This window comes from Eriocheir sinensis, chromosome 13 (genome assembly GCF_024679095.1).
Source record: "Eriocheir sinensis breed Jianghai 21 chromosome 13, ASM2467909v1, whole genome shotgun sequence".
NCBI lineage: Eukaryota > Metazoa > Arthropoda > Malacostraca > Decapoda > Varunidae > Eriocheir > Eriocheir sinensis.
In genome coordinates this window covers 21,429,590-21,454,519 of record NC_066521.1, presented here as the reverse complement: position 1 = coordinate 21,454,519, position 24,930 = coordinate 21,429,590, and the positions used below count along the sequence as shown (strand labels likewise).

General features: G+C 43.3%; 1 long non-coding RNA gene across 1 annotated transcript; it reads right to left on the bottom strand.

The window, feature by feature from the left end:
• Window positions 1-811: 811 nt before the first annotated feature.
• LOC126998184 (uncharacterized) lies at window positions 812-7,940 on the bottom strand. The gene is made up of 3 exons (XR_007752676.1): window positions 5,638-7,940; window positions 2,302-5,593; window positions 812-2,051 (listed from the first exon to the last, which is right to left on the bottom strand). It is a non-coding gene; the product is annotated as an uncharacterized LOC126998184 (long non-coding RNA).
• Window positions 7,941-24,930: the final 16,990 nt, after the last annotated feature.

Genomic DNA, 24,930 nt, shown 5'->3' with positions numbered 1-24,930 from the left:
AAAAAAACAGTTAAAACGAAAAGAAAAACAAAATAATCACACACACACAAAAAAACATATATGAAAAGAAACATAAAAAAACAATACGGAAAGAAGAAAAAAAAATCAAAACAACCACGAAAAAAATACAGAAAAAAAGGGAAATAAAAAACAACAACACACAAAAAAAGCCTGATCAAATTTGCACGCCGTCACTCGCAGGCAATTACCGCTTTTTAATTATCCTGATCAGCTTAATTTTAGTGCAATTCGCGTGCAATTTAAAGTACTGACCACCGCCGCCGCCCGCCCGCCACGCCAGCTGAGCATTAACGTTACAAAAAGGTAATTAAACGTTCTCTTAAAAACGCATTAATAAAAAAGAACGAAGTGTATTTTTCTATTATTTTAAGAGAGAGAGAGATAGAGTATGTGAGGGAGAGAGAGAAAGAAAGAAAGGAGAAAGAAAGAAAGGAAGAAAGAAAGAAAGGACGAAAGAAAGAAAGAAAGAAAGAAATGAAACGAGGCGAAACAAATAAATAGATAAATAGATAAAAAAATAGATATAGCAGGAAAGAAAGAAAGAAAGAAAGAGAGAGACCAGACAGGTAAGCTAGAACAGGTAAGATACGTATTGACAGGTAGACGACTAAGTAGACAGGTAGAAATATAGGTGAGGAAGGTAAAATATAGGTAAGGTAAGGTAAGGTAAGGTAAAGTAAGGTAACGTATGGTAAGGTAAGGTAAGGTAAGGTAAGGTAAGGTAAGGTAAGGTAAGGTAAGATAAGGTAAGGTAAGATAAGGTAAGGTAATGTCAGGTAAGGTAAGGACTATAGGTAGAAGGCAGGTAGATAGGCAAGCAGGTGGGCAGGAAGGTAGGAAAATGGGTAGAAAGAAAGAGATATAGACAAAAACTACGGTAGAAAGAAACACACACACACACACACACACACACACACACACACACACACACACACACACACACACACACACACATTTTACCCTTTTATCGCTCGCTCCCCATATGCTGCACACACTCGCTCGCTCCCTTCCGCTTCCCCCCCAAAAATAAAAATAAATAAAAACGAAAAAAAAGAAGTAAAAATTAAATTGTTGGCTTACTATTTCGTCCCAAACAGAGGCGGTGGAGGGAAGGCCTTGTGGAAAAGTGGGCCAGGATATTATTTTTTTTACTTTTTTCAATATATAAATACTCCACTAATTCATTTCCGTATGTGGCAATAGTAATAATGATGATAATAGTAATAATAATATGTTTGTATGTGTGTTTGTGTGTTTGTTTTCCGCTCTCCTATGATAGTATTTATAATGATAGCAATAATGTGTTTGTATGTGATTGTGTGCGTGTGTGTTTGTGTGTGTGTGTGTGTGTGCGTGTGTGTGTGTTTGCCCATCTCTTATCTCTCCCTGGCTGTCATATCTCTCTATTGTATATATGCTAATAATAACACTAACAACAATAACAATAATAATAATAATAATAATAATAATAATAATAATAATAATAATAATAAAGATAATAATAATAATAATAAAGTAATGTGGTTGCATGCATCAGTAAGTCTCTGTATATATCATTGCCCCTGTCCCGCTGTCTGTCTGTCTGTCCCTCCGCTCACCTTCCTTTCCCACACCATCCACCCCTATCCACCTATATGCATCCACCTCTGTCTATTCAACTACCTCTGTCTATCTACTTCTATCCCCTATCTCTACTTTCCTACCTCTAATCCACCCATCTATAACCAGTTTCTGCCAATCCCTATCCATCTACTTCTACTCACTACCTATATTCATTTATCTTCATCCATCTACCTGTGTCTACCTGGCTGTATCCACCTACCTCTAACAGTCCACCTTTATCCACCTACCCTGATTATCTACCCCAATCCACTTATCTCTACCTACCTACCTCTCTCTGTTTACCTGTGCTCACCTGTCTCTCTCCACCTGTCTGTATCCACCTACCTCTAATAGTCCACCTTTATCCACCTACCCTAATCATCTACTCCAATCCATATATCTCTACCCACCTACCTCTCTCTGTTTACCTGTGCTCACCTGTCTCTCTCCACCTGTCTGTATCCACCTACCTCTAACAGTCCACCATTATCCACCTACCCTAATCATCTACCCCAATTCATCTGTCTCCACCCACTTACCTCTCTCTTTTTACCTGTGCTTACCTGTCTCTCTCCACCTGTCTGTATCCACCTACCTCTAATAGTCCACCTTTATCCACCTACCCCGATCATCTACCCCAATCCATATATCTCTACCCATCTACCTCTCTCTGTTTACCTGTGCCCACCTGAATGTGTTTACCTGTCTGTATCCACCTACCTCTAATAGTCCGCTTTTATCCACTTACCCTGATCATCTACCCCAATCCATCTATCTCTACCCACCTGCCTCTCCCTGTTTACCTGTGTCCACCTGCCTCTCTCTACCTACCTGTATCACTTACCAATTCCAGGCACACCGCGCACGCTACACTCACCTCCACCTGACTTTTTACTCGTATATATTTTCCCTCTCTCAACCCTTCACATTTTTCCCGGCGGCGTCAGAGAGATATTGCGTTTAATCGATGGCCCCTCAAAAAAGGAAAGGAAATGTATGCACACAGCTTCCATTAAGTAATTTGAAGGTGGGTAATGGTGGTGGTGGTGGTGGTGGAGTTTTGGAAGAGGGACCGAGTGTTGTGTGAAGTAACTAACGAATGAAAGAGAAAAAAATATGAAGAAAAATACCGATAGAAAAGACATTATAAGAGAGACGAATCAGGGGACACACGAAGCACTCTGTAAGTAAACAAATAAGTAAATAAATAAACAAATAAACACGTATACCAGGCTCTATATGGTCGAAGGATTAGGCCATACACCGAATCAATCTCCACTGCAATCATTTCTTGCTCAACTCTTCTTTCGTCCACCTATCCCTTCTAACCGCCCCTATTTCGTCACCTCTCCCAACCAGTCACTCATATATTCATCCATTTTTCTTGGTTAAACTCCCTCGATCATAGTGACGCAGTATTTTGGTCATCCGTCAGGCACACTAGGCGACTTTTCTTGGCTAAACTCTCTTCCATCATAACGTGGTCATTAGTTAGTCAGTCAACCACACTAGTCTCTCTTTCTTGGTTGTATTCGGGTCTTCAGTTAGTCAGTCAATCCGTTCTTTCTTGGTTAAACGTCCCTCGAGCATAGCGTGGTAGCATTCGGGTCGTGAGTCAGCCACATAGTATAGGGTGTAAGAGTAGCCATTTGAGTAAGCGTATAGAGTACAAAGAGTAAGCGGAGGCTCATATCAGGCGTGAATTCCGTAGCGATAGCGAGTGTGATATCGGGGTGACGAAATGAGAGACGGATTCGAAGGTTTAATCAGTTTTTTGGGGGGTATCCGGTCGACAATCTCCTCTACTTATACTCCTGCCAGTCCCAGTCCCTCTCTCTCTCCCTCCCTCTCGCTCTCGACGGCTCCTGGTGATTAGTTGAAGTGGTGTTGAAATTATGAGCAAATACACCTGGAATATGGCGTGAAAAAGTGATATATTGCAAATGGGTACCTGTGTTTCCTTCTTTGGTCATTCGTGTTTTCCTTTTCTTTTCTTTCTTTTCATTCTTTTCCAACTTTCCTTTCTTTTCTTTTTTTTCTATACTTTTTTTTATTTTCTTTATTGTTTTTCATTATTTTCTTTCCTTTTCTTTTTCTTTTCTGTTCTTTCTTTTCCTGTCTGTTTTCTTTCTCTTATTACTTATCTTTTCCTTTTTTCTTTTCATTTATTCCTTTCTTTTCTTTCTTTCCTTTTCCTTGTTTCCATTCTTTCTCTTCAATCTCTTCTTTACTTTTCCTTCATTTTATTCGGTTGCCTGTCTGTGTTTTCTTTCTTTCTTTCTCTTTGATCACCTGTCTGTCTGTCTCCCTCTTCACTGCCTCGGACCAAAGAAAGATAAAGAAAGGGGAGTTTACAGAGAAGCACACCTGGCCATACTATCAGCAGGTGTCCAGGTGTGAAGGAGACGAGGTGTGATAGGGGTGAAGGTTAAGGTGTGAAGAGGTGGAGGCGTGTTATCCAATGTTAGATAAAAATTAGGATTACTTATCTTCTTAAACGTTTACTTAACCGATCTCTGAGGCACTCTGGACACACACACACACACACACACACACACACACACACACTAACACACACACACACACACACAAAGACCTTGAGTTCGTCCGTGTATAACGTTCAGAATTTGTCGTAAGCTTCTAAGTACTTCTCTCTTCCTCTTCCCCCCCCACACATACACACATACACACACAATTTGCGTTTTTTTTTGTGTGACACAAAAAAAAACGGGAGCCAGGTCTGAGGAATGACTTGAACCCCTCGAAGGACTTAAAACACCTTCTTCCTGTCCAAATCCAGGTGTTTAAGGGCCTAAGGTGTTTGATTAATTAGCCAAGCGTGGCCTGATTGGTGGACTGAGTGGTAGTACGTTGATCCCCTCCACCTTGATAAGACGTTAATAAGCCTTTGTTCCCTTCTCTTTCTTCTTTTTTTCTTTTCTTTTCTTTCTTTTCCTTCTTGTCTTTCTTATCTTTCTTTTGTTTCTTTCTCTTCCTTCTTTTCTTTCCCTTTTCTTCCTAAGGTCATAATGAGAAGTAGATTTGCTTTTGTTTCCTTTTCATTCTTCTTCTCTCCTTTATTTTATTTATTTCCTTTTTCATTTCTTCTTCGGGCAATAAAAAGACATAGATTAAGTTTTGTTCCTCTTTTTCTTCTTTCCTTTTAGTTTCCTCTTTTTGCTTCTCTCTCTTTTCTTTTCACTCTTCCTGTAACTTTTCTCTTTTCTACGGCTTTTCTTTCTCTCTTTTACCTTTCTTTCCTTCTCCTTTTTCTCTTCTTTCTCTCTCTTTCCTCTTCTTCTTTAATCCGTTCTGACGACCTCTGCAATGAAGGTCTCACGGTGGACAGTCTCATCAGGGAATGTCCTCCGCCTCGTCCTGGCTCTGACATCCCGGAAGCAAAGAGTCGGATATTTACCAGCGCTGAGCCGCATTCATTTGTAGTTTTACGGCATTAAGAAAACTTTATTATCCCTCCCTTGCTGCTGCACCGCCTCCTCCTCCTCCTCCTCCTCAACCCTCGCTGCTGGGAAAAGAAAAAGTGAAAAACAGTCAGACGGAATAAAACAACAAAAGAAAATGTGCAGGATTAAGGTCATTTTTCCATGGTACACGCGGAAGCATTGCGATTGGATTCCTCATAGTATTTTAAGCTTATCTGACGTCCATTTTCCCAGAGGACAAAGAGGGAAAATTTGCACTTATTCACTCTCTGCACTGCGTTAGTCGGCGAGCGTTTCCGAGAGTCGCCGAGCATGCAAAGAGCGAATGTCCTTCAACAGACACAGACTTCCAACGTTCCAGTCGTCACTCCATTCGCCACTCTCTCGCCATTACATCTTCGTCACTTCTTTGTCATCTCCTCTTCATCCCTTCGTCATTCCCTAGTCACTCCCTCTTCATTTATTTGGCTCTCCAGTCGCCACCTCTTCGCCATCTTATCGCCATTCCCTCGCCACTTTATCGCCACCTCTTCGCCATCTTATCGCCATTCCCTCGCCACTTTATCGCCACTTCTTCGCCCTCCCTTCGTCCTTGCTTCGTGATTCCCTCGCCGCTCATTCGCCACCCCCCTTAGCCATCTTCTCGCCATTCGCTCGCCATTTCTTCGCCATTTCTTCGCCACTCCGTCATCCTTCTCGTCCTAACTTCGCTTTCCCAAATCACTTCCTCTTCACTCCATCTCCATCCCTTCGCCTTTACTTCGCCATTTCCTCGCCGTTTCATCTCCCCTCCCTCGCCCCTCCTTCAGTCTCTTAAGCAATGTATAGGAATGTAACCTTTTGTAGAGTAAAGGAGTCAGATCAAGGTGTGTGTGTGTGTTTGTGTGTGTGTGTGTGTGTGTGTGTGTGTGTGTGTGTGTGTGTGTGTCCCAGTGTCTGCTCCCTGCTACTGTACAACCATGATTTACACATTCGTCCACAGTATCCTCGTAATCAGACCCAATTTTCACTATCATTTTATCAGTCGTATCAGGCGGCTTAACACTATAATATTCCTTCACTCAACGATACCTCTGAAAACTCTAATCAAATGCTAAGTCTTCAAAAACGTTACAAACCCAACCTTGTACCTCTGTCCCGAACACTGAACACAGAAAACGTGAATGCAGACACCAGAAACTCACTCAGTGGGTCCTACTCTTAAAACATTTCGGCGCCCAAGCACACACACAGTTAACAAAGCTTTCGTAGGAGTTGTGGGCATTTCCATGGGTAGTTTTATGATCCCGGTGGTAGTATGATCAGGCTTCTGTACCAGGAACGTGAAGAAACACCTATGGGAACGCGTTTGACTTCCATTTCGGTCTTTGAAGATAGGTGATGTGAGAGGCGGAACCGTCCAAGAACATTGACCTATCGTTGCTACAAGAAGACAAGACAGAGGAGTTATTGTTCCCAGATTCCGATAGAGGGAGGTATGTAGAGAGAGGAGGAGGAGGGGGTGTTGTCTAGCTCCAGAAGATAGGTGATGTAAGAGGCTGAACAGTCCAAGAATACTGACAACGTTGCTACAAGAAGACAGTCAGAGGAGTTGGTGTTCCCAGAGTCCGATAGATGGCGGTAGGTAGAGAGAGGAGGAGGAGGAGGGGGTGTTGTCTAGCTCCAGAAGATAGGTGATGTAAGAGGCTGAACAGTCCAAGAATACTGACAACGTTGCTACAAGAAGACAGCCAGAGGAGTTGGTGTTCCCAGAGTCCGATAGAGGGCGGTAGGTAGAGAGAGGAGGAGGAGGAAAGGGTGTTGTCTAGCTCCTGTACCTGTCTCACCTTCTTCCCTCATCCCTCACCCTCTCTCCCGTTCAAGAATACAAACCTAACACTACTACAAGAGAAGAGACAACCATAGAAGCAGGTATCCCCGAGTCTTCCCAAATGCCAACAGAGGGCGGTAGATCGGTATGCGGAGTCTAGCTTGCTTGGTCATAGCCTCGAAGTCGCCCCAATCAGATCATCTCTCCGCCACTCAAGCGAGATCATCCCGCCATTATCGCCACTAAAGGACCAATTGGCGTGAAGTAGCAAATGACCAACAGCCAATCAGGTAAACGAGGAGGTGATTTAGGACCGCTGTGTGTGACGTAAAGAAAATGGGAGATGGACGAGGGAGTGAGAGGGAGGCTTAAGAAGATTTGACTCTTATACAAAAGAATGGAAGAGAGAAATGAAAAATAACGATTTGAAGGGAAGCTAAAGAAAGATAATAGTAAAAGTGGAGGTAGAATGGAGTAGAAATTTGAAGGGAGGGAGAGGGAAGGAGAATATTTGACGCTTTTACAGAAGAAAAATGAAAGAGAGAGGAGAAGAATTCCGATTTGAAGGGAAACTAAGGAAATAATAGTAAAAGTGGAGATAGAATGAGAGAGAAAAGAGATTGGCTGGAGAGAAAATGGAAGGGGGAAGGAGGAGGAAGAGGAGGAGGAGGAGGGATGAAAGTGAAAAGAGTGTAGAGTGAATGCGAACGAAAGTGAAAGGGAGGAGGAGAGAAGCGGTCCACTGGAGGGAGAAAAAAAGGAGAGAGAGAAAAAAAGAGGGGAGGAAGGTAAAAAGGTAGGTAGGATGAAGGAAAATGTTGGAGGGAAAATGATGGAGAGGCCGGAGGAAAAATATGGTAGACGTGGAGGAAAAATCTAGGCAGGGAGGAAAAAAAATGGAGGGGAAGCAGAGTAGGAAAGAGGAGGAAATGGAGAGCAATAATAGCAGGGAGGTAGGAGGAGGAGGAGGAGGAGGAGGGAGCAGAAGAAAATAAACATGAACAAGATAATGAAGATGATGATGAATATAAAGAAGAAGAAGAAGAAAAAGGAGAACAAGAAGAACAAGAAGAACAAAGTGAGGAGGGTTGAGAAGAAGTGGAACCCAGCCAAACGAGAGGGAGGGGGAGGAGGGGGAGGGGGGAGAGGGAGGAGGGCAGGGTAAGGGGGGAAAGGGCAGCAAACGTTGAATTTACTGACCCTGAAAGATTTATGTCCGCCGTCCACCATTCGTCATAAGCATTGTTATGAGGAACGAAAAAAAAAATACTTCCATTCCTTTATCTCCCTTTATTTTCCCCGATTCCCCCTTTTTATCTTTTTTTTGAAGCCTCGCCGACACACCGAGCACATCCCCCCCCCCCCCCCCACACACACACACACACACTCGCCGAAGTCAGCGCCCCGAAAGCGCCCCGACGTGTTACCGATTTCCTGACGGGGCACAACCTTCCTCGGGGGTCCATTTAGATGCTAATGTGTGGCGGCGGGGCGGGAAGGGGAAGCGGGCGGAGATGCGAGGCGGGGACGTCACTCCACCTCGACACTGGTTAGAGGGCGGCGTGGGTGGGTGAGTGGGACGATTTTGTTGGCGGGGAACCTTGAAAAAGTGTCCCAATGTTGCAACACATCGATAAGAGCATTGTAAAAGAGCGAAAATAGCAACTGTAACAACTATGCAGCGCAAGTTGGAAAGTTTCGTTTAGTCGGCGCAACATCTGTGGTCATACGCCGGAGAGAGACAGGAGGGGGAAGGAAGTATAGGAGAAGAGAACAGAGCCCAGGAGACGGGAAAAAACCCCGATTAATACCTGGTACCCATTCACTGCTGGGCGTAGGGTAAACTATGCAGCGAGAAACGGCAGTAAAACAGATGCAACGTGAAGTCAGCAACGGTAACTCAGCATCAACGTCAACAGCAACAGAAGCAGAGACGCCACACAGTCAACAGGAGGAAAACCAGCAACAGAAAAGGTAGAAGCAGCAGAAACAGTAGCGGCATAACAGCAACAGAATCCTCAGCGTCACAGCAACAGTAGCACAGACAACACACAGCAACAGAAGCACCAAGAGGAGAGGTAGGTGCAGGATTAGCATCAACAGTAACAGGGGAACAATGGGACAGAGCCGAGGTTGTGCATGTGTGTGTGTGTGTGTATGTGTGTGTGTGTGTGTAGGCGGCACTCTCTACAACGTCCAACGCTCATCAGACCTCCGTTTCATCTCGCCTCCGCTCCACACGGCCTCAGGGACCCACGGAAGCGATTAACTGCTACTCTGAATGCCTTTCCGAACGGACGTCCCACGCGGAGAGATTTCGGGGTCCCGGGGCATGCACGGGTGAGCGCTCTGGCCGGGTCCATCAGGGTCCCCTTAGCAAAAGTTTCTTCAGGAGGACTTTTGCCGCGCCTCGTGAGGATTAGGTCCAACGGGAGGCGGTCAGGGCTGAGGGACACACGTCGTTGGAACTTTGCCGCTGGTTCGGGAGTTTATATTTACTTTCCTACGCTGTTTTCTCGGCCGGTAAAACGTATTCGTGACGCGGAAAGCGGAGAGAGGGAAAAAAATGACTCCGCTTCATCTCGAGGTCGTAGGAGGCTGCACCGTGAATCAGAAAGCGGAAAGAGGGGAAAAAAGCCGAGTTCTCATTCATCTCGAGATCGTAGGAGGCTGCATCGTGACTCAGAAAGTGGATACGGGAAAAAAGCCGAGTTCTCATTCATCTCGAGATCGTAGGAGGCTGCACCGTGACTCAGAAAGCCGGAAAGAGGAGAAAATTACAGCGTTTTCATTCGTCTCTCGTTGGAGGTTGCATCGGCCCACGAGACTCGAGCCCTGAAAGCAACGTGACAGTAAGTCGGCGCCGCTGCCATCCACTTATTCCGCCGTGACTCAGGAAACGGAAAGTGTGAAAACAAAAAAACGCATCCTCATCCATCTCGAGATCGTAGGAGGCAGAAACGATGCGCGAGTTTCGAACCCTGAACGCAACGGGGTACTAGGTCGGCACCGCGTTCCTACCATCCAACCATCCCACCGTGACTCCCCCTACCTGACGCAGCGCCGATTCTTCCCCCACGTGTCACTGTGATGGCCTCGTCTACCTCTGCTTCTTGGACACGTGAATTTGAGCCGGGGACACCAAGACGAGACATCAGCCTTCCTCTTCTTCCCGGTGCTGCCGCTGGGGCTCCGCAGGCATCAGTGGAGCCTCATATCTCATCCCGCCTCCCCCTTCCTACATATATCCGCCTTAAGCGCTTTTATAGACGCTGTAGATTACCATACGCGCCTGATAACACTCGCTGCCTCGATATCACCCTGGTCCGTCGAGGCACAATGGTGGTCCGGGAGGCCGTGCGTCAGAAAGGCAGGAAGGCAGGAGGCGATTTCATGCATAGTGATGAGATTTGTGCAATGTCCCTTCTTTTAGGCATTCAAGCGGCGCGGCCATTGCTAGTCTCCTCCGGTAGGACTAAGGACGCACCACCCAGCTTTCTCCTTCAGGATCTCGGCTACGTATAGTATTGGCAGGTGAAGCACGGCCTAGGTTCTGATGGCCGCCCCTCCCTCCACCTGACCCTCCCAACCCTCCCCAACGCTAACGATCGGTGTAACGCGTGCAGATCCCACCTGAAGTTGCCTGTGCGATCACCTGGTCTTCAGTTACCTACCCGGCCAATTAGGAGTCTGCCAAGGTGTCTTCTTTTCCTGTTTATCGTCGACGTAGTTAAGAGTTTTGTGTGTGTGTATGTGTATCGTGTATTTATGTGTGTAAGGTGGTGTAGATATGCATGTGTTTAATACCGATGATGTCTTTATACGGAATATGTGCTACAGTGTTTCTTCGTTGTAGATATTAAGTGCATGTGCGTGTATGCGTGTGTTTGTGTGTAGCTGGCATGCCTGTATCCATGAAAACATATAGATGATAGGTAAATAAATAAGAAAATAGGAAATAAATAGGAAAATAAATAGATAAATAAATAGCAAAATAACTAGAAATAATAATAGGGAAATAGATAGGAAATTAAACAGGAAAATAAATAGAAAAAATAAATAGGAAAATCATAAAAAATAGATTAATAAATAGGAACATAGAGACAATTAAAGAGAAACATGAAGATAAAAAATAGAAAAAATAGAAAAAATCGGAAAATAAATGGGAAATAGGAAAATACGGAAAAATAGGAAAACAAATAGGAAAAAAAGAAAAATAGGAAAAAAATAGGAAACAGGAAAATAAATAGGAAAATAAAAAAAGGGTAAACTCTAATAGGCGAGTCACGTGGTCCCTAAAGGCGATGTTTTGTTGCCGGCGGGGAAAACATCGGCGCCAAAAGGTCAACGTATTTATGCCGACCTTTCACAAATATTTTTCTTCGCTAATGGACGAGAGGCAGCGAGGTTATATCCATTAATTTGTATCACTGCCGACAGACGCTTCAATTAATTTTTTTTTTATATCCTTCATTAAAAAGTGGAGGTAGTTGTTGTCGGGCGAGGAGTGGCGATGTACTGTGACCTTTTTTTGTTTTGTTTTGTTTTTGTTTTTGTTTAATTTTTTTTCCTTCATTTGTTCAGGTTTGTTAAGTATCAAGGTTCGCGACACCACCACCACCACCACCAACAACAACAACAACAACAACGACAACAACAACAACAACAACAACAACAACAACAACAACAACAACAACAACAACAACAACAACAACAACAACAACAACAACAACAACAACAACAACAACAACAACACGAAACTCTTGTCAATTTAACTTTTTCTTCTTTTTTTTCTTTTCTGGCTTGCAGGAGAAACTTTAACTGACGCTCATTCGTTACTGGATTAAGGACGCACATGTACACACGCGCGCACACACACACACACACACACACACACACACACACACACACACACACACACACACACACGTAACTAACTCTTTTATTTATTTTCTTTCGTTTTTCTCTTTTTTTTTTGTTTTGCTTCCACGAGTAATATTCAAAACGTTCAACAATCCGTACGAATTAATTGTTTTCAGATCCTCGTTTTTATTTATTCTTCGACAGTTATATTCGTTGACTTTTTTTTTCTTCTTTTTTTGCATTAGTCACGTTAACTTTTACTACGACAACAGGTTTTCAAGGCAGGTTAATTGGTGTTTCTTTTTTTATATGATTTCAATTTTCTACACGTGCACCAAACTCCCTCCCTCCCTCACTCACTCTCACTTTTCCTCGTTTATTTCATTTAAGCTCTTCACACATTTTACTTTAACGAAATTAATTCACTGTCCTCGTCCTTTTGATTTGAACTTTTGAATCATTTTACTTTCACGAAAAAAAAGTCTTCTGATGACAAAATATTCCAGCAAACAAACGACTTCGAAAAATCAGTCTTGATATAATGAAATCGACAAAAGGTTACTTCATACAAACTCTTTTAATTAAATATTCCACCAGCAGAGGGACAACACTTTTTTCTTATCAGCTGCGTTTGAAGTCCGAATTCCTAGACGCTTTCTGCTCTCACTCTCACAACAAACATTTCGAAAAGCCAAAAAAAGAGATCAGTTGGGTTTTCATGAGTATTCCCCACAGTCTTGGTGCAGAAAGAAGCCTAGGAAAACCATCACTAAACTCATATAAACTAACCATGGAAATACCTACAACAACCTCTACGAAAGCCATATCTAGTGTAGAAATATAAACCTGAGTATTTTTCACAATCATAACACAGAAAAAAGCCTTGCCAAACTATCACTACCCATTTCAACACAACAGCCTCTACGAAAGCCTTAGATAAATTCATGGATTAGGTGGGGTTAGGTTACAGGAGCTGCCTTGTATAGGTCTACCAGCCTCTTGCAGACTCCTTATGTTCACATGTTCGTATGTTCTTGTGTTCTTATGTTCTTATCCACTGTGGAAATGCGTGTAAGCTCCGAAACTTTTGAAAATATGGACCACAAGAGCTGCAAAGCCACAAGAGAGCGAGGTAGGAGGGGAGGAAAAAGCAGGGCAGAGAGATCACCGCCAGAGCTTACGTCCAAGCATCATTGAGTCCATGGGTTTGTTCCGCTTAAGGCCAAGCGACGCGTAAAGAATGACTGATCACGGGCCGGGCCGCTCAAGGTAACGCTGCTAAAGTGGGGGACGGAGGGGCGGAGGAAGGAGCTGCTGCGTCGTCCTTCAGTGATCCAGGCGAGGTGACAAATGTATTTCCGCCATGACAGGGGCGCCGAAGGAATGACTAAGTAAAACATTGATAACTGAGCCTTCATGACGGTAAAGAGATGTGCTTCCGCCATATAGAGATGCACCTATTACTGTACTTCCGCCTGAGAACGACGCCACGGAATAACTAGATAAAATATTGAAAACCAAGAATATATGTGCGGAGAAAGCGAGTACTCGTTTCTCCATTGGCTAAAACGACGAAAAAAAAAGCTGTCTACGGACCAGGTAAACTAAACAAAGGCAAATGATAAAATATATATAAAAAAGGCGGTAAATAATGAACATATACGAAAACGAACTGTTATCTTCTCAACTCAGATTAAAATGAACGAATAGAGGATACACTATTTGAACCTTCCGCCATCCTAGTAAATTCTCCGATACAAAGAAAATAAGGATACGACATAACTGATAGAACACAATACGACAAAAGCTGTTGTTCCAAAGCCCTACTGAAGCTTCAAATTAATAATGAAAGAACTCACGAGGCTGCAACACAAGCAACACACGGAACGTTGGCTATAATCCTTGTGTTGAATAAATGAGAAAGAAAGAAACAACGTAGACGGAAACAAAACATAATATACGCAACCAAAAATGAGAAATGAGTAAATAAATAAAACAGAGATAAATAAAAAAAAAGAAACACGTCTTAAATTTTACATAACTAACCAAAAACATAAATAACAACAAAACAAACAAACAAATAAATGATAAACTTTAAAAAAATGATAAACGAATAAGTAAATAAAACAAAAATAAATAAATAAAAGAAACACGAATTAAATTTTACATAACAAACAAAAAACAAAGACAAAAAAACTTAAATAAACAAATAAATGACACAAACTTTACCTCATTTACCTGGAAACGAAAAAAAGGTAAAAAAAAAAGAAAAAAAAACCACATGACTGAACTGACACACCTGACCCATCCTTAATTAATCTACCACACAATTACTGGCGCACAGGTAAAATGGATCTACCTGCAAACAATTAATAAGAAGTAATAATAAAAACGAGGCTGTCAGATTTGTCCTTCATCTATCAAGACCAGCAAAACAAAACAACAAAGAAAGATTACCTGGAAAATGTCACCTAATTAATTGCTCCGATCGCCAGGTGACCGCAGGCTGACGGGAACTAACGGGCGTTGAATCTTCCCTTCCCTCCTAAGCCTACTGTTCCCCCTCCCATCCCTTCCTATGTCCCCTTCCCTTAGGTCTGTTATTTCCCCTACCATCCCTTTCCTATGTCCCTTCTCTTTCCCTCCTTCTTTCCCATTCCTTCTACCTCACCAACTTCCCTTCCCTACGTCCTCTTCCTCCTCCTGTTCTTTTTTCTTCTTTCATTCTCATTTTTTCTTCTTCTTCAAGGTTATGTTCTTATTCTCATTCTTGTTCATGTTCTTGTTCTTCTTGTTCTTGTTCTTCTTGTTCTTGTTCTTCTTCTTCCTCCTCCTCCTCTTCCTCCTCCTCCTCCTCCTACTCCTCCTGCACAAACCCGTGTCGGAGCGGGATGAGGCAGTGAAATTTGTCATGAAAGTGTAAATAATTGATGTGCATTGATTAACCTGTCCGGAGTGAGCCCCCGGAATGCGAGGAGGAGGAGGAGGAGGAGGGGAAGGTGGAGGAGGAGAAGGTGGGTAGTGGGCGATCGAGGACTAAGTGGACTGCAATAATAATGTGGAGAGAGGAATGGAAGGTATGTAATGAGTGGAGAATGCGGAGAAGGAGGAGAAGGAGAAGAAGAAGAAGAAGAAGAAGGAGGTGGAGGAGGAGGAGGAGGCGGGGAAGAAAGAGACAGGAGGAGGAGAAGAAGAGAAATAGGAAAACGAAAAGGAGGGGGAGAAAAAGAAGACGAAGAAGGAAGAGGAGGAGGAGGAGGAGGAGGAGAAAGAGTCAGGAGGAGGAGGCGGAGAAGACAGAAACAGGAGGAGGAGGAGGAGAAGAGAAATAGGAGAACGAGGAGGAGAAGAAAACGAAGAAGAAGGAGAATGAGATAAAGAAGAAAGGAGGAGGAGGAGGAGAAAGAGTCAGGAGAAGGAGGCGGAGAAGAAAGAAACAGGAGGAGGGGAAGGAGAAGAGAAATAGGAGAACGAAGAGAAGAAAAAGAAGTAGAATGAGATAAAGGAGACAAGGATGGGAGGAGGAGGAGAAGGGTTATCAAGTGGTAAGTGGTATGAATGTCAGGGTCGTGTCTTACCATGCTATGAAACACTCTCGACATGATGCTGGGAAGTGGAAAAGTGTTCACGGGCGGGCGGCGACGAAGGGCGAGACGGCGGCGGTGGCGGGGACGGCGGTAAGGGAGAGAGGGAGAGAATGACCCACGACTCCTTACTCTTAACTCTAGACTCTCGTTCTTTCACCGCGTCCTTTTCTGCGGTTAAGGGAGAGAGATGACCCACTACTCCTTACTACTAAATCTTCACTATCATTCTTTCACCGCGTCCTTTTCTGCGGTTAAGGGAGAGAGATGACCCACGACTCCTTACTATTAAATCTTCACTATCACTCTTTCACTACGTCCTTATCTCCCTGTATCTTGCATAGGGAGACTAGTAGAGATGATAAGGGTGAAGGGAGAGTTGAGGAAGAACGAGGGAGCGAGTAGGACGTAAGGGAGAGTAAGGGAATGTCAGGGGGCTTTTTTTTCTCTTTCTCTTACTTAGGGTGACTAGCAAGGGTGATAAGGGTGTGAGGTGAGGGAGGACAAGGGAGTGTAAGGGAGAGTTATGGAGTGCAAGGGGATAGTGAAGGGAGCAAAGGGAGGGTCTTCTATCCCTTTCTCTTACTTAGGGTGACTAGAGATGGTGATAAGGGTGAAGGGAGAGGCAAGGGAGAGAAAGAGGGCAGTGAAGGGAGCCAGAGGAGGGCCTTCTTCCCCTTTTTCTTACTTAGGGTGACTAGCAAGGGTGATAAGAGCGTGAGGGGTGAGGGAGAACGAGGGTGAGGTAAGGGAGAGTAAGGGAGTGCAAGGGAGCAGGGAAGGGCGCCAAGGGAGGGCCAGCTACCTATAAATATTAGTGCCAATGTAGTGCCAGGCGAGTGACCAGTGGCGTGTGTGTGTGTGTGTGTGTGTGCGTGCGTGTGTGCGTGTGTGTGTGTGTGTGTGTGTGTGTGTGTGTGTGTGACCGCCAGTGACATAAGGCAGGAATGGGGAAGAGGAAGAGGAGGAGGAGGAGGAGGAGGAGGGGAAGAAGGGGGAGGAGGGGAGGAAAGAGGACTGAAAGGGGGAAGGGGGGGACGAGGAGGGAAGGGAGGAAGAGGAGGGAGAGGAAGGGAGAGAAGGAGGGGGGGGAAAGAGGAATGGAAGGAGAGAGGAGGGGAAGGGAGAAGAAAGTCAAGGTAGTACGTTTTTTTCTCTCCATTCCTCCTCCTCCTCCTCCTCCTCCTCCTCCTCCTCTGTCTCCGTCACGGCTCATTGTCTCGTTACGCTTAGTGAGAGACACACGTTCGACTCCCGGCCTCATTTCAACCTCAGTAACCCTTCATTTCCCTTCCTTCCCTTCGTTACGTTGCCACAGAAGACCTCGTTAACTGTATACCTCCCTTTTTTTCTTCTTTTTTTCTTCTTTAATTTTCTACCTACGTTTTCTTGCATCATTTGAAGAGTCTAGTTGTATTATACTCTTTCTTTATCTGTCAATCTGTCTACCTATCTATCTATTTATCTGTCTATCTATCTGTCTATCCATCTTATCTCTCTCTCTTTCTCTCTATATCTCTTCCTTCAATTTAACATTCATTAAAGTAGAAATGAAAAGTCTTAGTTCCATTCGACTTCATACAATTCACATAAGTTTAAAGACACACCATCTACCCTTGACTCTATAGCCTGTGTGGTCTGAATATCTATGTAAATCTATGTAAATCTTTCTCTTCCTTTCAGCATTACCTGCCCACCTACAGAGACGGCACGTGGGCGCACCTGCAGGCCCCGACAGGTGCTAAATAACTGATAATTGCCTCGGTTTCCGCCAGAACGAGAGAGGGTTGCCCAAGGTCACTTCAAGACGCAGTGTATGGGAGAGAGAGAGAGAGAGGGAGAGAGAGAAAGGCGGGGGAGAGGGAGGAGTCACTATCAGAGCTCGGGGAAGGGAGGGAGAGGAAGAGGAGGGAAAGGAGGGAGAGAAACTTGGAGGGAAAGGGAGATGAAAGGAAGGGGAAGGGGATAGGAGGGAGAGGAGGGAGAGAAAGATGAAGGGAAAGGGAGAGGAGGGAGATAAAGGTGAAAGGAGGGAGGAATAGAAAGATGAAGGAAGGGAGAGGAAAAAGAAGGAAGGAGAGGAAGATGAAGGGAGAGAGAGGCGAGGGAAAGGGAGGGAGAGGAAGAGGAGGGAAAGGAGGAAGAGAAAGGGGATAGGAGGGAGAGGAGGGAGAGGAAGATGAACGGAAAGGGAGAGGAGGGAGATAAAGGTGAAGGGAGGGAGGAATAGAAAGATGAAGGAAGGGAGAGGAAAAAGAAGGAAGGAGAGGAAGATGAAGGGAAAAAGAGGCGAAGGAAAAGAAGGAGCCAATACCAGAGCCCAGGGAAGGGAGGGAGAAAAAAGATAGAGAGGGAGGAAGGGAGAGAAAGGTGAAGGAAGGAAGGGAGGTAGGGGAAAGTGAAGACTCAATTACCTGTGAGAAAGACGCGGCAACCGAGGCACAGAGAGTTAATTAACCAGGTAACACACACACACACACACACACACACACACACACACACACACACACATGATTTACAATGGTCACTAAATTAAGACGTCGCTTCTCATAATTTCTTTTTCTCGTTAGTGTGTTGCATCATTGGCTTTCTCTCTCTCTCTCTCTCTCTCTCTCTCTCTCTCTCTCTCTCTCTATCTATCTTTCGCAAGCGCAACTCAACTTATCGTAACTCAACTTAACACAATGGCAACTCAACACAACACAACAACAGCTACGAACGGCCGGGCTGGAAATACTTGATGTGAAATTTGTGTTGCGTGAATGTGTTGCGAGAATGTGTTGCCTGAAAATTAAAATACACAAATACAACACTCGCTCTCGCCTGGCCGCCATGAGATAAAACTAAACTTGCAACTCACAAAGCAAAATTAAGAAATAGAATTAAGCACACACACACACACACACACACACACACACACACACACACACACACACACACACCGTTCCCTCTCTCTCTCTCCCCGTGATCCGAAGGAGTAAGGGAAGGGGAGAGAGCTCTATAAAAAAAACCGAGCGAGGGGAGGAGGAAGGGACTAAGGGAGGAAAGGAAGGAAGGGGTGAAAGGAAGAGAAGGAGAGAGGGCACAGGGCTATGGAAGGGAGAGAAGAAAGGAAGGAAGGGAGGAAAGGAAGGAAAGACACAGGGAACAAGGCTATGGAAAGGAGAGAAGAGAGGAAGGAAGGGCAGTAAGGGATGGAAGGGAAGGGATAGCTGAGGGAGAGAAGAAAGTGGAAAGACAGGAAGGAAGGGCTGGAAGGAAGGAAGACTAGGTGAGGAAGAGAAGACAGGAGGAAGAAAGAGAAAGAGAAAGAGCTGTGAGGAAGAAAGAAGACAAGGCTGTAATATGAGGGAGAGAAGACGGAGGAAGAAAGGAAGGAAGGGATGCGAAGAAGAGAAGTAAACAAAGCTATAAGAAGTAGAAAACGGGAAGAGGGGGGGGGGGCTAAAAAGGCAGAAAAAGGGACATGAAAAAGAAAAAGACAGGAAAATAGGAAAGAGAGGAGACAGATAGATAGAAGATAGATAGATAGATAGCAAGGAACGAAGGGAATGTGAAGAAGCGGAAGAAGATGGAGTTATATAAAAAAAGTGAAGCGAATAGACAAGAAAAATAAATTGATAGGAAAGAGGTGACTGAGGAAGAGGAAGAGGACAGACTAGAGCTAAGTAAGGCAGACGAGGCAGCAGGGAACAAGGTTATATAAGGAAGAGGAAGAGGAAGAGGAGGGAACAAGGTTAAGTGAGAGAGAGAGAGATGAGAGCAGCGACAGCATCATCTTATCACAGAAAATGGAACCCTCTCGCTCCTCTTTATGTCCGCGTTTCAGAACTTTTATCTCCGAGTTTCAGAAGCTTATCACTGAGGAGCTTGATAATGAGGAGATGGTGATGGAGGCGACGCTTAGAGGGTGACACGAAGATAAAGATGGAGAGAAAATACGTGTAGATTCACGAGAAAACAAAAGGAAAATCAGAGAAATGAATAGGAATGGAGAGAAGGAAGAGATACGGGAACGAGAAAGAAAAATAAGGAAGAATATAACGAGGAAAAGATGAATTAAGAAGAGACAGAATAATAATGAAAGACAACTAAGATGACGCAAAGAGTAAGAGGAAACTAAGAGGAATGAAGAGACAAGAATATGGGAAAGAGAAATTAAAAAAAGGATGAAGAGAACGAGGGAAAAAAAAAGATTAATTCAGAAGAAAAAGAAGAATGAGAAAACTTGGATGACGATAGAGAGAGGAATGGAAGGACAGTTTAAAGTTAGAAAAATAATTAAGAGGAGAGAAGAAAGACGAGAGGAAGACGAGAAAGAGGAAAAACATGGACAAGATAATTGAGAATGATAAAAAGAAGAAGGAGAAAGGAAAACGAAGATGAGAAAAAGGCAGGAAAATAAGAATAAAGAGACGACAATGTGAGAAAAAGAAAGAACATGAAAAGACGATAAGAGGGAAAAAAACATGAATAAGATAATTGAGAATGAAAAAAAAAGAACAAGGGAGGAAAACAAGGATGAGAAATAGAGAGAGAGAGAGGAATGCAAAAGATAATTTAATCAGTCAATTCAGACGACTTTGTCCAATCATAGCAAAGTATTATCAGGGGCAGAACCGATAAGAACAGACCACCACCACCACCACCACCACCACAATCAGATACTGACACCACACAACCCTCCACACACACACAACCACTCCCACCCACCCCCACACAATCTTACCCCCACTAACCTCCCCCCCAAACACAACCGCTCTGCCCCTGCCCCCGCCACACAGCCCCCCTTCACACCCACACCCACAACCTCACTTTTCCCCCCTCCCCCCCACATAACAACCTCCTTCTCTACCCACAAACACACAATCCCTCCTCCTCCCACTCCCCCCCACACAATCTCTCCTCCTCCTCTCCCCACTCTCACAATCTAACCCCCACACAATCTCACCCCCCACACATACAGCCTCTCCTCTCCCCCCACACACAACCTCCCCTCCTCCCCCCACTCTCACAACCTCACCCCACACAAACAATCTCTTCCCTTCCTATCCCCACCACACATACAACCTCTCCTCTCCCCTCTCCCCCCCACACACGCAACCTTCTCCTCCTCCGCCTCCCCTTCCCACCCCAAACACACCCAGTACTAAAGTGTTCAGCGGAAGGCAACATGACGTCATTTGGTTTAAAGATACACCTCCAAGCACGAGGCTCACCTGCCCCGCCCGCCCGACCGCCCGCTCACCTGTCCGCTCGGGAAATTAATTGGCGGGTTTTGTCCAGGTAAGGAAGAAGAAGAGCACCCCCCGGGAAATTTGTGAGGGGGAAAAAAGGAGCAGACGGGTACTTTTTCTTTTTAATTTCCCGCTGGTTAATTAATTCCTATATGGAGTAGTGGGAAAAATACGCACACACATACATACATACACACATACACACACGATGATGATGATGATGATTACGAGGAGGAGAAGGAGGAGGAGGAGGAGGAAGAGGAGGAGGAGGAGGAGGAGGAGGAGGATAACTTGATGACGATAAGGATGACGAAGATGAGAGACGAGCAAATTAAACTTTTTCTCAAACCACAAAATTATTAAACGTCATAAAATAAAAATGAAAAATAAGAAATGTAAAAAAAAAAAACACTGAAATCTCTCCACTCAATTAAAGAAGATGTTTTACTTTCGCTCAGAAATTTCATAAAGTTGTTAAAGACGCAGAAGATTCGCTCGCTCTTTCACATTCTTTCTTTCTTTCTTTAAATTGCTTGAGAGAGAGAGAGAGAGAGAGAGAGAGATTACTTCAATTTTTTTTCTCTATTTTGCAGTTGCCATAAATTCTGTATGGAGGATGACGAAGGAAGGATTAATTTGCATATATATCGCCACTAGACAATATTTTTTTCAGTCTCTCTCTTATGAACGAAAATATAAAAGAAAAAAAGAAAAAAATGAGTCCCTTCTCCTTCTCCTCACTCCTAATCTCCCTCCTTTCCTCTCCCTTACCCTCCCTCTCCCTCCCCCCTTCTCCCCCTCTCTGCCCCCCCCAAAATAATATAACAAACATCACTTAACTTAATTTTCCCTATTTTATCACAAATTATCAAACATTATCAATCCTTAACTCTGTATTATCCCCCTCACTCCTAGTCTCCCTTCCCTCCTCTCCCATACCATCCCTCTCCCTTCCCCTTTCTCCCTCTCTCTCTTCTCCAAAAAATATAACAAACATCACTTACTTAAAATTTTCCTCCTATTATCATAAATTCTTAAACATTATCAATCCTCAACTCTGTATTATCTCCCTCACTCCTAATCTCCCTTCTTTCCTCTCCCTTACTCTCGTTCTCCCTTCCCCCTTCTCCCTCTCTCCTCCCACCCCCATAAAATAATATAACAAACATCACTTAACTTAATTTTCCTCCTATTATCACAAATTCTCAAACATTATCAATCCCTTAACTCTGTATTATCTCTATCTGATAATCTTACTTATCTACAGAACATGATACAAATGTTGGGTGTTGTTAGAGCTTCCTAGAAAACACATGATTATTTTTTCTGTTATTTGACATACCTCCGTCTTTATTTTTTTATAGTAAAGAAATTAGCTCAAGGGCAAAATAAAAAAAAAGAGAAAAAACGCCTGCTAATCACTATCCCTGTCTGCTTCTATCTATGTCTGCCTGTCTGTATAACTATCTATATATTTACCTGTCTGTCTGTGTCTGCTTACTTTAATATGACTCCAAACCATTCATAGATAGATAGATTGACTGGATGGCTGACTGACTAACTGCCTGCCTGCCTGCCTGACTGACTGACTGACTACGTAACTGACTGACTGATTGATTGATAGATAGATACAGATAGATATTGAACACATAAAATATATATATCCACACAGTACGATATTTTCCTATGCAACAACAATCCATCATTAATATTGATTGAACTTCCATTTGACAAAACATATTATTTATTTATTAACTTTGAATGGAAAAAGAATTAACTGACTGGCTCTACGGAAACGGCAGCCATTTTTTTTTATATATTTTTATTTATTTATCTATTTTTTATTTTTTTGCTTTTACAGAAACACTTCCCTTTGGGGTTTTTAGTTTACGTTCAGCACTTTATATTTTTTTTTTCACTTTCTCGTTTTTTTTTATAGTTTTTTTTTTATATTCGGGAATCGCAACAACGCCGCCGCTCCGCTTCGTCCATTAATTCCTTTTCCAACGTGACTCGCATTTTCAATCTCTGTGTTTTGGGTTCAAGTGTGTGTGTGTGTGTGTGTGTGTGTGTGTGTGTGTGTGTGTGTGTGTGTGTGTGTGTGTGTGTGTGTGTGTGTGTGTGTGTGTATTGTTGTTGTTTTCTTCTTCTTCTTCTTCTTGTTCTTCTTTTCTTCGTCATATTTCTTTTTGATTTCTCACTGAATTGACCTTTATGTTTGTTTTATTCTTTATTTAAACTTTTTTGTGCGTGTGTAGGTGTGTATGTAAGTATGTAAGCGTGTAAGTATGTGTGTAGGTGTAGGTGTAAGTGTGTGTGTGTGTGTGTGTGTGTGTGTGTGTGTGTGTGTGTAAGTGTGTGTGTTTGTGTGTTATCTCCACCTTCAAGGGAGAGGATATGACACCTTATCACCTTCACACCTGAGTTTTTTTAAATTAAGAGATAACGAACGGATTTCTGGCAACCGTTCACACCTTTACTGCACCGTGAACTTATAGCCCTTTATAATAAACACCCTAAGCAAAGGACTCCAACACTAAGGACTCGCAATCACTTAAAGGACTCAATACTCCTCGCAGGTAAGCATCACTGAAGATCCTAATCCTACCATATAACTCATTTATACCTGTATCTGTAATTCTAACCAGGTAAATCTAAACTCTTTCTAATTAATAACACCTCTACAAAGTTCTTTCCATCCCACCAGGTAACTTCTCCTTTTCCCTGTACCGTTCGTTAATAAAAAAAGATATACTCAAAGTCTTTCTGATAAACATTTCAAACAGGTAATTTCCGGCTCAACTAATTAAATCTCTCCCCAATCAGGTATATTTCACGCCCATCAGGTAAATTACACAAGAGGCAAATCTCATTATATCCAGGTAAGTTGCCCTTCACCTGGTTAACACACGCATCAGATAAACAAAAGCTTTCTGTGTAATCTTTCTCGTATCAGTTCGCGGCGTGACTCATAGGTGGCTCTCGCTTCGCACACACACACACACACACACACACACACACACAAACACACACACAAAAAAACATTAAAAAACTCGTATTCTTTAAGTTTCAACGGCACAACACGCAGCAATAGTCGTTCTACAGTGCCAATATGTCTGGGTTAACCTTATTACTTGTTTAAATAAAGGAAGAACTATTATTACTAGACTTTTGTTTCCTCAAGATATTCCTAAACCACTGCAACATCGCGGTGATTCTTTCTTTCTTGTTTTCTTTCCCCCAGCGGCAGTTTCAGCGGCACAACACGTAGCCTCGACGGTGTAGCGGGTCGGAAATCAATGTTTACAAGGAATATACGCCATGCCGGAAGCCACGAGTATTTACCATTAACTTAACGGCACTAACTTACGACATGAGAGCGGTGGACGGCGGTAAACAGGCTTGGGTAATAGAATTGTAATGGAGTGTAGGAAATTGAGTCACCTGATATGATTCCGCTAGGTTGGGAATGCGGGCAAATACACACGTGGGTTGTAATCATTAGCAACATGTGTTTGTATTTCACGTTCACTAGATATAAGCCTTCATTTGACACACATAAGACGTTACTGTGCACTTTTTCAACGGTCATCGTGATGGTTAAGTTCTCAAAGACATTATGCTAAAACTTCTATGCAAGTTCAAATTCTAATATAATTTTCTAGGTGCATCTAATATAATGTTGACGTGTTAGTATTTCACGTTAACTAGATATAAGCCTGCATTTCACACATAAGAGGTTCCTGTGCCCTTTTTCAACGCTCATTGTGATGGTTAAGTTCTCAAAGACATTATGTTAAAACTTCTATGCTAGTTCAAATTCTAATATAATTTTCTAGGTGCATCTAATACAATGTTGACATAATTTCTAGGTACGCTCACCAGGTAAATCAATCAACTAATACACCTGAATCCTCCTTTCCCTTCCCCTTACCTGTTCCCGTACCACAAGACTTCTATTCCGTTTCAAATTCAAAGATATTTATTTCCCCAATGTTGATGCAATTCCCACGTTCACCAGGTAGGCAATCAATCATGCAACACACCTTAACTTCATCCTTCCTTCCTCCCCCCAACTTGTCCTTTGTCCACAAAATATGACGGTAAAACTTCTATTCCATATCAAACTCTTATATCTAATTCCCAAGGTGCATCGCTGACCAGGTAAATCAATCAAGCAACACACATCAATCCCCTATCCTTCCCTCCGTCCCCTCATTTATCCCTTCTCGACAAGACATAATGTTCAAACTTCTAGTCAGGTTCAAACTCCATATTTAATTCCCAAGATGCATCTAATACTAATACTGTACGCTCACCAGGTAAATCAATCAAGCAACACACCTCAATCCCCATCCCCTTTACTTCCC